This window comes from Leopardus geoffroyi, chromosome A3 (genome assembly GCF_018350155.1).
Source record: "Leopardus geoffroyi isolate Oge1 chromosome A3, O.geoffroyi_Oge1_pat1.0, whole genome shotgun sequence".
Taxonomy (NCBI): domain Eukaryota; kingdom Metazoa; phylum Chordata; class Mammalia; order Carnivora; family Felidae; genus Leopardus; species Leopardus geoffroyi.
Genome location: NC_059336.1, coordinates 53777003 through 53789530, shown reverse-complemented (window position 1 = coordinate 53789530; position 12528 = coordinate 53777003). Strand labels below are relative to the sequence as shown.

General features: G+C 41.6%; 1 long non-coding RNA gene across 1 annotated transcript in view; it reads right to left on the bottom strand.

Moving 5' to 3' along the window:
• Positions 1-1127: 1127 nt before the first annotated feature.
• The window catches only part of LOC123580593, a 34474-nt gene continuing 23073 nt past the window's right edge, over positions 1128-12528 (bottom strand). Inside the window, exons 2-3 of the long non-coding RNA XR_006703373.1 lie at positions 8011-8186; positions 1128-3919 (exon numbers count right to left, since the gene is read on the bottom strand). This is a non-coding gene — a long non-coding RNA (uncharacterized LOC123580593). The remainder of the gene's footprint in view (positions 3920-8010; positions 8187-12528) is intronic.

Genomic DNA, 12528 nt, shown 5'->3' with positions numbered 1-12528 from the left:
ATCTATCGCTTTACTAAGCTGTACTAAAACAATGGTTTTAGATGTCATTTCGACTTTGGTCAGTACTGTATATAAGTGTTCATACCTATTATGATAAGAATTTCACACACACACACACACACAAAAGAATTTCACAATTATTGTTCATAAAGTAAATCAATAGCATTCTGGATCTTATTCTGCATTCTTGATAAGTTTTGGAATGGTCAGAAATTTGTTTGCACTAATTTAAACATCACTGAAATGGAAATAAGAGTTCAATCTTCAGGAGATACACAAATGGGTTGGGCTGATGGTGCCTAGGCTCGAAACCAAGTTTTATACAATTGAACACTTATAGGAGTGTTAGGAACTCTGGGGACTATAGGAATTTCAAAGAAAGAGGGCAGTGCATGGATTCCATAGTCCTGGATGGCTCCTGGGAGGCAGCTGAACTTGTACAGTTCTGAAATACAGCTAAGTTTTACTATGGCAGTACTTGTATCATCACAGTAAGAATAAAACAGCTGAAAGAAGTCAGGGAGGAGATTTTGTGAATGGGGAATGACAGAGGTTTCTTGAGTCAGGAGCCTGATAAAATCATCTCCTGTGCTTTGTTCTCTAAACAGCCTTCCTTACAGCTGAAGAGCTATCCCCAAAGATGGGTAAGCCAAAACCAAATGTCAAATCCTGAGTCTGAGACAAAGTTTTCTCATCTTCCCTAACAGTGAAGAATCAGTAAGGCTTGGATTATGAAGAGACTGGACGTCACATATTGTCATGGATTTTTGTAATATGATTGATTATATAGGTCCTATCAATAGTGTATCACAGTCCATTGGTGTGATGAGTTAATACATTTTTAATCCAATTTTTATGTCTTAAAATCTATATTAAAGGGAGGAAAACGTCTCAGAGGGTTTTATAATGACACATTCAATGTGCTATGGAAATTGACACATGAAATTGACACATGAAACAGCTTGTGAAACTCAATGATCATGCACCTAAATGTATTTACAGGCCATTGCGCGTCCAGATATTGCTGTGGCACAAATAGATGCAGGCTGAGTGACGGAAGCTGTATGTCACACAGTCACACTGGAGTGCTTTCATTCCCCCCCCCCACCCCCAGAATGTGTCTCGGTGTTATCTCCATGCAGCCATATGGCAAAGTGGATGAAGATACTATCTTCCCGCATACTTCTGAGAAAGTTAGGTGCTCATTTGGCAGGGATGGGCAAGCAGAGCTAAAAATGCTACTTCTCTTCTGGGATCTTGGCATCCTTTTTCTGGGCTCCAAGTGGGGGAAGACCATCTGAAATTGATGAAGCCCCTGGAGGGGAGGGGTGGGTGGAGGAATGAATCAGACTCAACAGTGCAGCATGTAATCCAAATAGGTGAACGACCACGGCTTCTACAAATGTGATCACAAGGAGAAGATTTTAAGTACAGGGTTGCCGCTACAATTTTTTTTTGCCTTCAGTAGAAATATTTTCCTATTTTCTGGACCATAAATAGGAGCACTGGCAGACATATAGTCTAACAAAAGTACAGAGTGTTTTGCTTTTTTGTTGTTGTAATTGAGGCTCTCTGACAAAATCTTAGACAAACGGTGGGCTGAGGTTTCTTTTCTTTTTCCATCTCAGTCTGGGATCCCCTGAAAGCCCTGGCCCCCAGATTGTGAGCTTCCACCGTCAGAACAGAGACAGGATCAAGGTGCTTACAAGTCTAGGGTAGAAACAGCCACATGAGCTCAGCATCTCAATAAAAAGTTCATGTTGGGGGCAAATTCCTGAAGGGAAAAAGACCCATTCTGGGGCATTTCCTCCTTGGCATGTTATGGCAGCTTTAATTTATATTTTGTAACCTAGGTGATTAGTGAGAGTCAGATTTCACATTTGAAAGCAATACAAAATTTTCTTTCTAGTATTTCTACTGGTGACATCCTTGTCAGGATTATAAGTCCCGGAAATAAGTGGTATTAAAGAATCTAAGTTTTCACAGGGACATTCAGCATACACTGGGCTCACTAGTGTTGTAGACAGGTCTGCTTGGTGGTAGACTGGGCTCACATCACTTGGCAGGGCATGGGGGTCACATGCTGAACAGACTTTTAGGTGAGTCCTCATAGCAGCTCAATAAATGCCAAGTGATGGCTTGATGGGGAGGCTTCTTCCAGAAGAGGATGGGATGTCTAGAACACTGAGGAGTCTGTTCTGATTGGCCCGAGGCAGGCAGTGCTGAGGTTGCAGGCTGAAGGCCTCATTCCCCGTGGCTGGGACAGCAGAGCTGGCCAGAGACAAGTACTAATTACTGCTGTTTTGTCATTTGTAACAGAAATCAAAGAAGGCAAGACCACACACCCTGAAACTTCTCATCATCTGTAATTAGCTCCTCATGAGGAGAGTCGTAACAGAGCCAGGAAATCAGTCGCGCCTGATTCACACTGGCTCCTGTTTGGAGATCCAGGGAGGGCAACTTACACAGATGACGTATTTATGCGAACAAAGGGCGCTCTGGTGGAATAGAGAACATACAGCAGGGAGCACTGGGTCTGTGCACAATAGGTTTTAGAAAGGATAACAGGTATTTTGACTCAATGTTCCTCATTCGGGTGTATAGATAACTATCTTTCAGGATTAACCCTCTGTCATGGCACTTAGCATCCTGTACCAGAATCACAGATTTTCTGCTGATACCGAAGTCCCAGTCCTGTGACAATCAGATGTAGTAGCAGAAGCAGTGGTTGGGCACCCAGGACCTGTGCTGGTTCCCGGCCGCCTGGAGGGCTGGCTGCTGGCAGCTCATGACTCTGTCCTCTGGGGATTGCTGCCTCCCTGCAGGAAGCTGCCTCATCTGCAGTTATGCTTGAAGGGGTAGCCTACAATGGCTGTTCGATGGGAGAGACCTGTTCCTTTACCCCAATTGGGACAATGCCACAAGGTCGTGGGACTCCATAGTTTCTGGTGGGGCCTCTGTTTCAAGTGCCTCACAGCTCAGCTTCTCCCACACTCCTCCCCGGAGTTGTTCCTGGGCATACTCCCCCATAAACCTCCTGTATGCCAACCTCAAAGTCTATTCCCAGGGAGCCCAAATGCAGCAGATACTGTAGCATCAAGCTGAAGATGGGAAACTGCCATCTAGTTTTTGACATTGGAAGGCTCAGCTTCATCACATATAGCTCTTCTGGTCTTCCATGTTGTCCAAAGGAGTGTGTTTCAACCAGGGGAGATTTGGGCAGTCTGGAGATAATTTTGTTGGTCACTCCTGGTGGAGGGGCTGATAGGGGAGGGATACTACTGGCATCTAGTGGGTGCAGGTCAGGTATGCTGCTAAACATGCCACAATGCACAGGACAGAATGCACAGCAAATCGTCCAACGCCAAAATGTCCACAGTGCCAAAGCTGAGAAGCCCTGGTCTAACAATGAAACAATTCATGGCAGGAATTTTCTAGACAAAGAGTCCCTAGTAAAATCTATCTGCTAGGCCAGTGGTTCTCATGTCAAGTGTGCATCAGAATCCGTGGAGAGCTTGTCAAGGCATACAATGCTGGGCCCACCACCAATCTCTGATTCAGTAGATCTGAAGGCTTTGGGGGGACTTGATAATTTGCATTTCCAGGAAGTTTCTGAGTGATTTTGACACTGTTGATCTGGGGACCTTGCTCTGAGAACCATTGTGCTAGGCTCAGCTGTCCTATACCTGAAATTGTACCATCAAAGACACATGCCTTTGGGATGGCAAGAGCAATGCCTTGCTCAGATGCTCACATCCCACATTGAGCTCTATTTTTATCTTTCAGATACTCTGATTTGACTTGAATTTTGTTGTCCACCTACAATTCCTGAGGCAATGGGCAGGATAGGCACAGCACTGTTCAGCTTTGATGAGAGGGAAGTGTCTAGAAGGAAGCTGGCACTTGGGAGCATCTGTGTCTGGAAGGAAAACAACATAACACAATCATAAGACAGGGCTTCATAGGTTACACAATTCCATCAAACAGTGGGACTGAGCCAGTGAGGTGGCTCTTTTTCCACCAGGGTTCTGGCCAGAGAGCTAAGGGTCTAAGAGTTCAGGTGCCATACAGATCATTGACTGATCACTGGCCATGCACAAAATGGAACTCAAGCTTAGCCCCGCTACACCAAGTTCTAGTCTCCCAAGGCTGCCCCAGACCCCGGGACACAACAAGGACAATTGTCAAATAATGACTGAGCATCAACTGTGAGCCAGGCTCCATCTGGGACTGGGCATGTAGGCAGCAGGCCAGACATAGATCAGGCCTGTCTATGGGGTTTGCACATGAGGGAGCAGACAGGAAGGAAAGAGGGCAGAGAAATCCATGCTGAGGAGCAGAATGAAGACAGGAGAAAGATATGGCATATTTGTGGTGAGGGTTTACATTTCTGATGGGACACCAGAGGGGGCTCACCAAGGTGGCTGATTTGAGTCAAGACCTGCTTGAAGGAAGGGAATCACCTTCTACCCTGGGGTGAGAGCCAGCTCAGAGGCCTTAGGGTGGGGTGGGCAGGCATAACTGAAAACAAGGAGGCCAGGGTGGCTACTGTGGGGCCAAAAGGGGGAGAAGAGGTCAAGACAGACTGTTGTAGACACTTTGGGTGAGAGGGAAGACTTTGGCTTTGGCCCTAAGTGAGTGGGTCAGTCACTGGGGTTTTGTGTGGAAGGGTGCCTAGTCTTATGTATATTTTAACTAAATTACTCTACTGTAAAATATAGGGTGCAAGGGCAGAAGGAAGGAGATGTGGGGTGTGAAAAGACCACTAAAGCATCCCAATGAGATGGTGATAGAGGTTTGGCGCTAGGAGGTGGCAGTAAGGCTGGTGGAAAGTGAGTCTTCCTTCTTCACCTCCTTGAAAGTGTGTTGTGGGCTGACTCTGGTTGTTGCAATGCCCTGTTGTTGCACTGTGGGTGAGCTGAAGCTTAAAGAGATTTCCTTGTTAGGTGGCCAATGTTTCTATAAACTGGCTATTGTCAGGGGTTGGGTGTCATATGGGCAGATCATGAGACAAGGGTTCATGTGAATGTGACTTACTTGGAAGTGTTCTTGGGAAAATTCCCATGAGAGGTGTGGGGAAGTGAAAGGTGACCAGCTGGCTCAGTTTGCCCATGACCAAGAAGTTTTCAGAATGTGGAACTTCAGTGCTAAGACCAGTACAGTCCTAGGCAAACCAGGGTAGGTGGTTATCCTAGCTGAAAGGGGAAGGGGAGGAGACCAGTACAAATGTGTTGCCAACAAGATCCCACAGAAAGTAACTTTGGCTCCAATGCTGGGGATGAAGTGCTGGGTACTTATTCCACTGCACCACTCTGTTGTGGATGAAGAGCTGTCTATGACCCTAATTTCCAGGCACTTCCAGATTCTGACTCAGGCAAAGTGGCTCTAGTAGACTAAGAACAGCCTCTGTCAACAAGGGGAAGGAGGGAGTTTTGAGGGACAGATTCCAGAGCCTGTGGGCATGATTGCTACTGGGATGGAGGGAATAGGGCAAAGCCCTGCTGCCTCTGCTATAACTCTTTACTAAATCTTCACCTTGGTAACTGGAGGATGAAAACACACATCACCTCTGAGGATTTCTCTTGAACTCTGAAAGTTCTTTGTATGCTGTGAGACTGAAGAATTCTTTGTTTTGTCTTGGTTTGTTCCCTGTATTTAAGGGTCTGATGTAGCTGCAACCTGAAACTGTCTGATAAGCAGGTAAGTACAGGTCCCATCCCTCCTGGATGGAGACTTTGCTGGGGGAGCGGAAGATGGGAAGCCTGCAGGATTCGGTCATCTGCAGACACTGAGTCACAAATGGTAGAAGCTGCTTGTTGACTTCCAGATGGATCACAGTTAGCACAATGTTATCATCATGACTTTCTTTGCAGTATTGTCAAGAATACTAACGGTATTCTCAGTTATTATGGTAATTTATCTTCGGGTAACCAGTTACATGCAAAATGTGCCAAAACTTGTTTGATGCTTCATGGAAGGTAGATTAATTAATGAAATCTGCTACTTGCTTCACAGTAGTTTACAAATAAATTGTAACTTCCTAAAAGCAATGATAAGCTATCTCTTTGAAGAAGTATAATTTTATTTCTTAATTAATAAAAGGCCATTATGTTAATTAGACTATGTGGAAATTGAATATGAAGATCATTATAGCTATTGTATATCTTTTTAAGTTAAGATATCTGCAGGGAAAAAAAAAATCCAGTACTTGTGTGCATTTAAGTGGGAGGTAATATAGGCTTTATTTAAAAAAAAATGAGCCATGGAAAAAATCACCATAAGCCTACATATTTTTCCTTTGAGCTAGTAGAACCCATATATGTATTTTTCTCTAAAGACAGATTCCATTAAGGTAAGTTCCAGTTCCTCTTCATTGAGTTAAAAATGCTATAAGGATGTTATTATAAACCTTGTGTTAACTATGTTTTTGGACTAATGTTTGGAAAATGTTCAGGAACTTGAGTTTTCTGGTTTGGTCTCTGAAGTTTGTGGATGCCTCTGTTTTAGATCATGCTATCAGAACATGTCCCTGACATTGACAAGCCCATTTCCTATGCAAGGAGCAAGGAGGGTGGCAGCCAGAAAAAGAGGACAAGGGCATCTGAAGCAAATTTGTCATGGAAAGAAAATGTAACATTGGCTAATTATTCATAAATTTATTAATCCAACAAAGACTTATGGAATTCCTCCAAAGTGCCAGACTGTGGTAAGCACATAGCCAGGCACTGCTTACAGTTTTAGGGAGAAGATAAATAAATGGGTGAGTATGATACTCTATGTACTTAGGAGTTTTACCTCTCTCCAGAGGGCAATGAGGAGCCTGTGAAATATTAGGAGTATGGGAAAGTTTCCTGGAGGAAGTGTTTCCTGAGCTGATCTTCGAAAGGCGAGGAGAGATGGCTTTCAGGATTGTCAGGGAAGGAAGCAGCGTGTGGAAAGGCAGCATGTGGAAAGCAAGGCCCTCGATAGGCTCAGAGCACTAGTCCAGTGAAGAGATTCTCCTGTGATGTGATTAGGGTTGGTGGTTGTCAGGCTCAGGCTACTGGTTAATGCAAGTTATTATTAAAAAGTACATGTGCTTTAAATATTTTAGGTTACATTTTAGTGTATGCATGTTTGTCTAATTTTTAAATAAAGGGCCAATGCCTTTTCTTGATTATATAATTACACATTTTCTTCTTTGCATGGGCAATGCATCCCCTGGATTCCCATTTCTCTTTCTTTCAAGTGAAATGAAAAATTGAAGTCACTTGGAAACAACTTTCTTGAGAAAATTTCCAGAGATTTACATCCTCTCTCAATCTTTTACTGTGGTTTTATCCAAATTAAAGAGCAATTATTTTTATGAACTCTTCCTTTATCAAGTCTTTCCAAAACATTCAGTTTAGTGTTCATAGAAATAACTTGTTTTCATCTTTATGGTATACTGATTGCTATCTTTTTAATTAAATTATATTATGACAGTAAGTGCTAGCATAAACAATTCTGGGAAGAGCTGTCTCCAGATGATCACTAACATAGTTGGTGAAGCATGGTTTTGTGGGCCTGCTTGAAAGAAAGTAGCCTGTCTATTGCAAGGCAGCCTGTTTTACAGAAGGATAAAAGTATCACCAGCTAATCCTGCTCATTCAGCAAAATGAAGGAATTTAGGGAATTTAGAATGGAATTCAAAATGGCAGAAGTATAAGGTTCAACAATTATACAAATTGATATTAAAGAACATAGTAGCAAGCATATTAATGACCTTATCTGCATAAAGTGTTCAAATTTTATCTTGCCAGATATAGAAAAATGTTTTAGATTGTCCATCAAGTAGAGTAGAAAGGGTACATGCTAGGAGATGACTTCTGTGGATCAACACTTGTAGGGAATTGAAGGCAGAGCATGAACTGTAACAAAAGTTACAGCTGATCCAGGGGAGCTCTGGAGCTAGGATGGCCCTACAGAGTTGTCCTTTCTCAAAGAAAAAAAGTCCTTCCTTTATACCAAACTCCCATCTCCTATACTTACCGATTACTGGATGTAGGCTGCCCTCAGGTACAGGGAATCACATATCTGGTCTTTGTTCCCAGGTCCTGCCACAGAACTTCAAACCCTTGGGATTTCCTCAGTGATAGGACTGTCTTTGTTCTGCTAGTGAGTTAATTCAAGGTGGTCCCCTAGATAACTTCAGGATGCAGTTGTCACTGGAATAGCAACCACAGTAATTGGGGGAGGGTGGAGGGATTGGAAATTGAGTTCAATCATGTGAACAATCATTTAATCAAATATGCCCTATAAAAATCTCTGGACACTGAGTCTCAATGGAGCTTCCTAGATGATGAACACATTAATTTTCTGGGAGCATGACACACCTGTGAAGAGTACAGGGGAGATCTGGGTACCCTAACTGCACTTGACCTTACCCTATATATCTCTTCATTTGGCTGTTCCTGGTCTATATCCTTTACAATACAGTTTTAAAAATCAGTATAGTATTTAAGGTGAGTTTGTGAGTTGCTCTAGTGAATTATTGAAATTGAAGGGGTTGTAGGAGCTCCTGAATTTATATACAGCTGGTCAGAAGTGCAGCGGGTCCCCAGTACTTTGAAGTGGAGGACAGTATTAATCTGCACTAGCAAAGATGCCATATGAGGCACACACTGCAATTGAGATTGCTCCTCCACTGAGACTGTGGTAGACATCTGTCATCCTCCAGTGTCTGTCTGGATTTTTAGAGGCTAAACTGGTGATTTAATGTGGTTATGTCAGGGACCAGCACCACTATATCCTATATGGGTTTTGGGGTAATACCAACCTCTGATACTGCCCAGGATGCAAAGCTGTTTTTGATTTACTATATTGGCAGGGCGGGGGGCGGGAGAGGGTGATTCAAAGACTTATATTTGTCTTTCTCCAAAATGATAGCTCTTACATCACATGTCAAGGAGTCAATGTGTGAATCCAGCCAAATATCACATATGTCCTTTCCAATTATGATTTGGGTGGCAGGGGAAATGACCATGAGGTGTGTCAAGGACTCATTGGATCTATCATAAGCTAGATCTGAGCCAAGACTCCATTTCTTAGGTTTTGTACACTCCTATGCCAACAGGGATGCCATGACACCTTGGGTCTCTCATGGTCTTATCAACTCAGACACTGTGTATCACAGTCACTGAAGTATTTGGGTGCTTTCCTTTCCCTGGTGTATGATTACTCAAGTGAGGGATTATATGTTCTTTTAGAAAAGGACTGTCGGATCCTCTGTTCCACCCCCTCTCTGCCCCTCCTGCTGTTGCACACACTCACTCTCTCTCTCAAAAAATAATAAACTTAAAAAAATAATAATAATAATAATAAAAGAAAAGGACTGGCGATATTAGTGGACATGCTTGCATAGTATTTCATGGTTCTTTCCCCTAGAGACCTGGCCTCTTCTTCAGCCTGTAGGATCTGGGTCTGAACATTTAAGTTCAGAAACTGGGAATGTGATTGTGACATTTTATTGGGGCAGCTATTCTTTCTTCTCACTATCTATCCTTGTTTTATCTTCATTTTAGACTGAATATTACCCTTGTTGTCTATCTGTCTATCTTGTTTGAAAGCATGACATGATATGTTATCTCTGTTGTTTTTTGGCTGTTACAGTGACCTTGCATTTATTATGAAAATTGCACTGTCTTGCTTCTGTTGTTTAAGTACAGCACTCAGGGTCTATTATTTTGGGATTTTGTCACCATTATCATTACCATAGAACCTAGGGCTGTAACATCACCTCCTACTATCAGCCCTGGTCTATAAAGTACAGTCATTTCTGAGATTCTCAGTGATGCAACTGTCCCTCGAACTAGTGTAGTTTTTATTGCTTTAGTGGTATTTACCATGCTTCTGACAGAACATTGCCTGCTAGCTGGTCTTCTGGATGTGCATAGGACATTCCCTGTAATAGGTCTATTTCTCTGAGCCTTGGCTCCTTTGTTCCATTTTCTGTCATGGTCCTTCTGGTATACTGACTTCACATACATGAACCAACGCTTTCTCCAACGTTCTAAGAAACATAAAAGCATGGCATTAGCACTGTCTTCTGGGGTCTTTGCCAGGATATTAAATCCTATATCGTGGGACAGTATTCCATATGCATAAACTTTTGTACAAACTTCTCTGCCTCCCTTGATTCAGACCTTCAGAATACAGTTCTATACATAAACTCTTGCTAGCTCATGTTTGGTGGGTCTTGTGTCTTCTTTGGAACATAGTAATTTTGTCTCTAGTAGGCCTAGCCCCTTCCTTGCAAGCTTATGAAATGACTTAACCTGAGTTACTGATTTGTGTCTAGGAGAGGAATTATGAGTAGGTCCTAAAGGAGGTGTATATTGTCTTGTAAGCCACAGACCTACTCATCATCTTCAAGCAAGAGAAGAGAACCTTAGCATATAACAGGAAAGAGTTATATGCTAGCAGGCCCAGAGATTTCAAAGGGATCTACATCTAAAATTTTCAAGTCCATGAGCCCAGATATTTTGATTCTGTGACCCGGGGCCCCACTCCTTTCCAAGAGCACTGACCTTGGCACAGAAAAATTTTGGGGGTTAAAGATGTAACTTCCTCTGAAGCTCTGCTACTCTTTTAAGTATGTCCTGGATTTGATCCTAAGCTTTTCCTGCCCTTCAGCTACAGAAGATGAAAGTCACTCTATATGATGCCAAAGCAGCTCTCTGACTCTTGGACTTATCCAGATTAGTCACTGTCAGCCTTTTATTTATTTATTTTTAATGTGTTAACTGCACTGAAACATGGTTACCTGATTCCATAGTCCTTCATTTCCACTTCCCTGAAATTCTCAAGCACTGAGGTATTTCCCACTCCAGTGCAATCCTTTCTGTGGTATCCCATCCTAATTCACTGTTGGTGAAAGTTAATGTCACAGCTACTGGATGCCTGGGGCTATTTATGCTCCACCTACCCACCAGTGGTAGGTTTCTCATTGACAGCTGACTGGAGGTAATCTACTTCCCAAACCCCATGTTAGAATTAGCTTCCTCTGACCACTCCTGGCACCAAGTCTTAGATTAAGTCTTCAGGAAGCAGACCCTGAGACAGAGATTCTTTTGCATGGAGGTATTTATTAGAAAGTGTTCCAAGATCAACATCTATAGGGAAATGAAAGAAGTAGGAATAAGCAGAGGGAAGAAGTGAACATCCAAGGGTTGGGGTGACCTTGGCTAGAGCTGCTGTCTTTGGTGGAGGTCAGCTCCTAGAGGGTCACTTGGTTGGGGGCCATTAACCTCCCAACACCACCGGCAACTGGGGAGTACTCAGTTCTGAAGGAAGGATCAAGGTTATACATGGCAGGTCCACTTCAAGAATTTCAAATTGGGAAATTAACATAATCAAATTCTGTCTTTACAATAATCATCCTGTCACAAGTAAGAAGAAAGAATTAAAAGAGTTCATGGCTAATTGATCATGCCATACTGGTAAATACATTTTTATTTATATTTAAACTTTTATCTATATTATTTATATCTATATTTATTCATATTTATATTTGAAAGACAACACATTTCTACCGTGGAAAAACTCCAAGGTAGGAATGGCAGTACATGTATAGAAAAATATAGTCTATAAATGACAGTAATTCAGTCAGGTTATTTCCATTTCTAGCCCTCATAAATCTTAATATAATTCCATTGTTAGTCAATTCACTAAAGTGTTTTCATTCCAGTGCCATGATGCAGCTGAAGTAAAGAGGTAAGTGCATTCTTACTTAGTGATAGCAGGTTAAACAAATTGAAATTCTTATGTAAGTTTCATGAGCATCGGGATATGGAGAGAGTTATAATGGATATAATAATAATGAGAAATAGATCTAAAGCTAATGAATAAAAGAGGGTAATGGACTTTGTGAGCACTTAGTCACTGTTCAATCTATAGCCCTGGTGGAACATAAAGGAAGAGGAGACGTGAAATAGAAAGATGCAATAGATGCGCGAGGTTAAAAAAATTCTATCTTTTTGTTTTATGGGAGTAACCTATAAATATACACCTTGTAAGCAATATGAAATATGAAATATGGAAATTAAAATTAAAAAGTAAAAAATAAAAACATTCCACAATCCTATCACCAGAAGATAATAATTGTTAAGGTCTCCATGATTTCTTTTATGAGAATATTTTTAAAAAATTCATTATATTATGCATTATATGTGTAATATATGCATTTCCTTAATATCATGTCATACTTTTTTTTTTTATCAAAACAAATTATTTGAAGACTCTTACTTTTAGTTCTGGTGTAGCATTCCACCCATCATATGAATATATCCTTTTTATTGGACATTGGGGCTGTTCCACGTTTTTGTTTTGTTTTGTTTTGTTTTGTTGTTGTTATTATTATCAATGTTGGGAAGAATAGTCTTTTGTAGAAAAATTTCAATATAGGTCTTGTTAATTTCTGAAGAAACACTTATAAAATCAGGGATAATGGGTCAAATCACATAACTTTTTTAAAGGTCCTTAATTAAATCACCAAATTATCTAGAAATG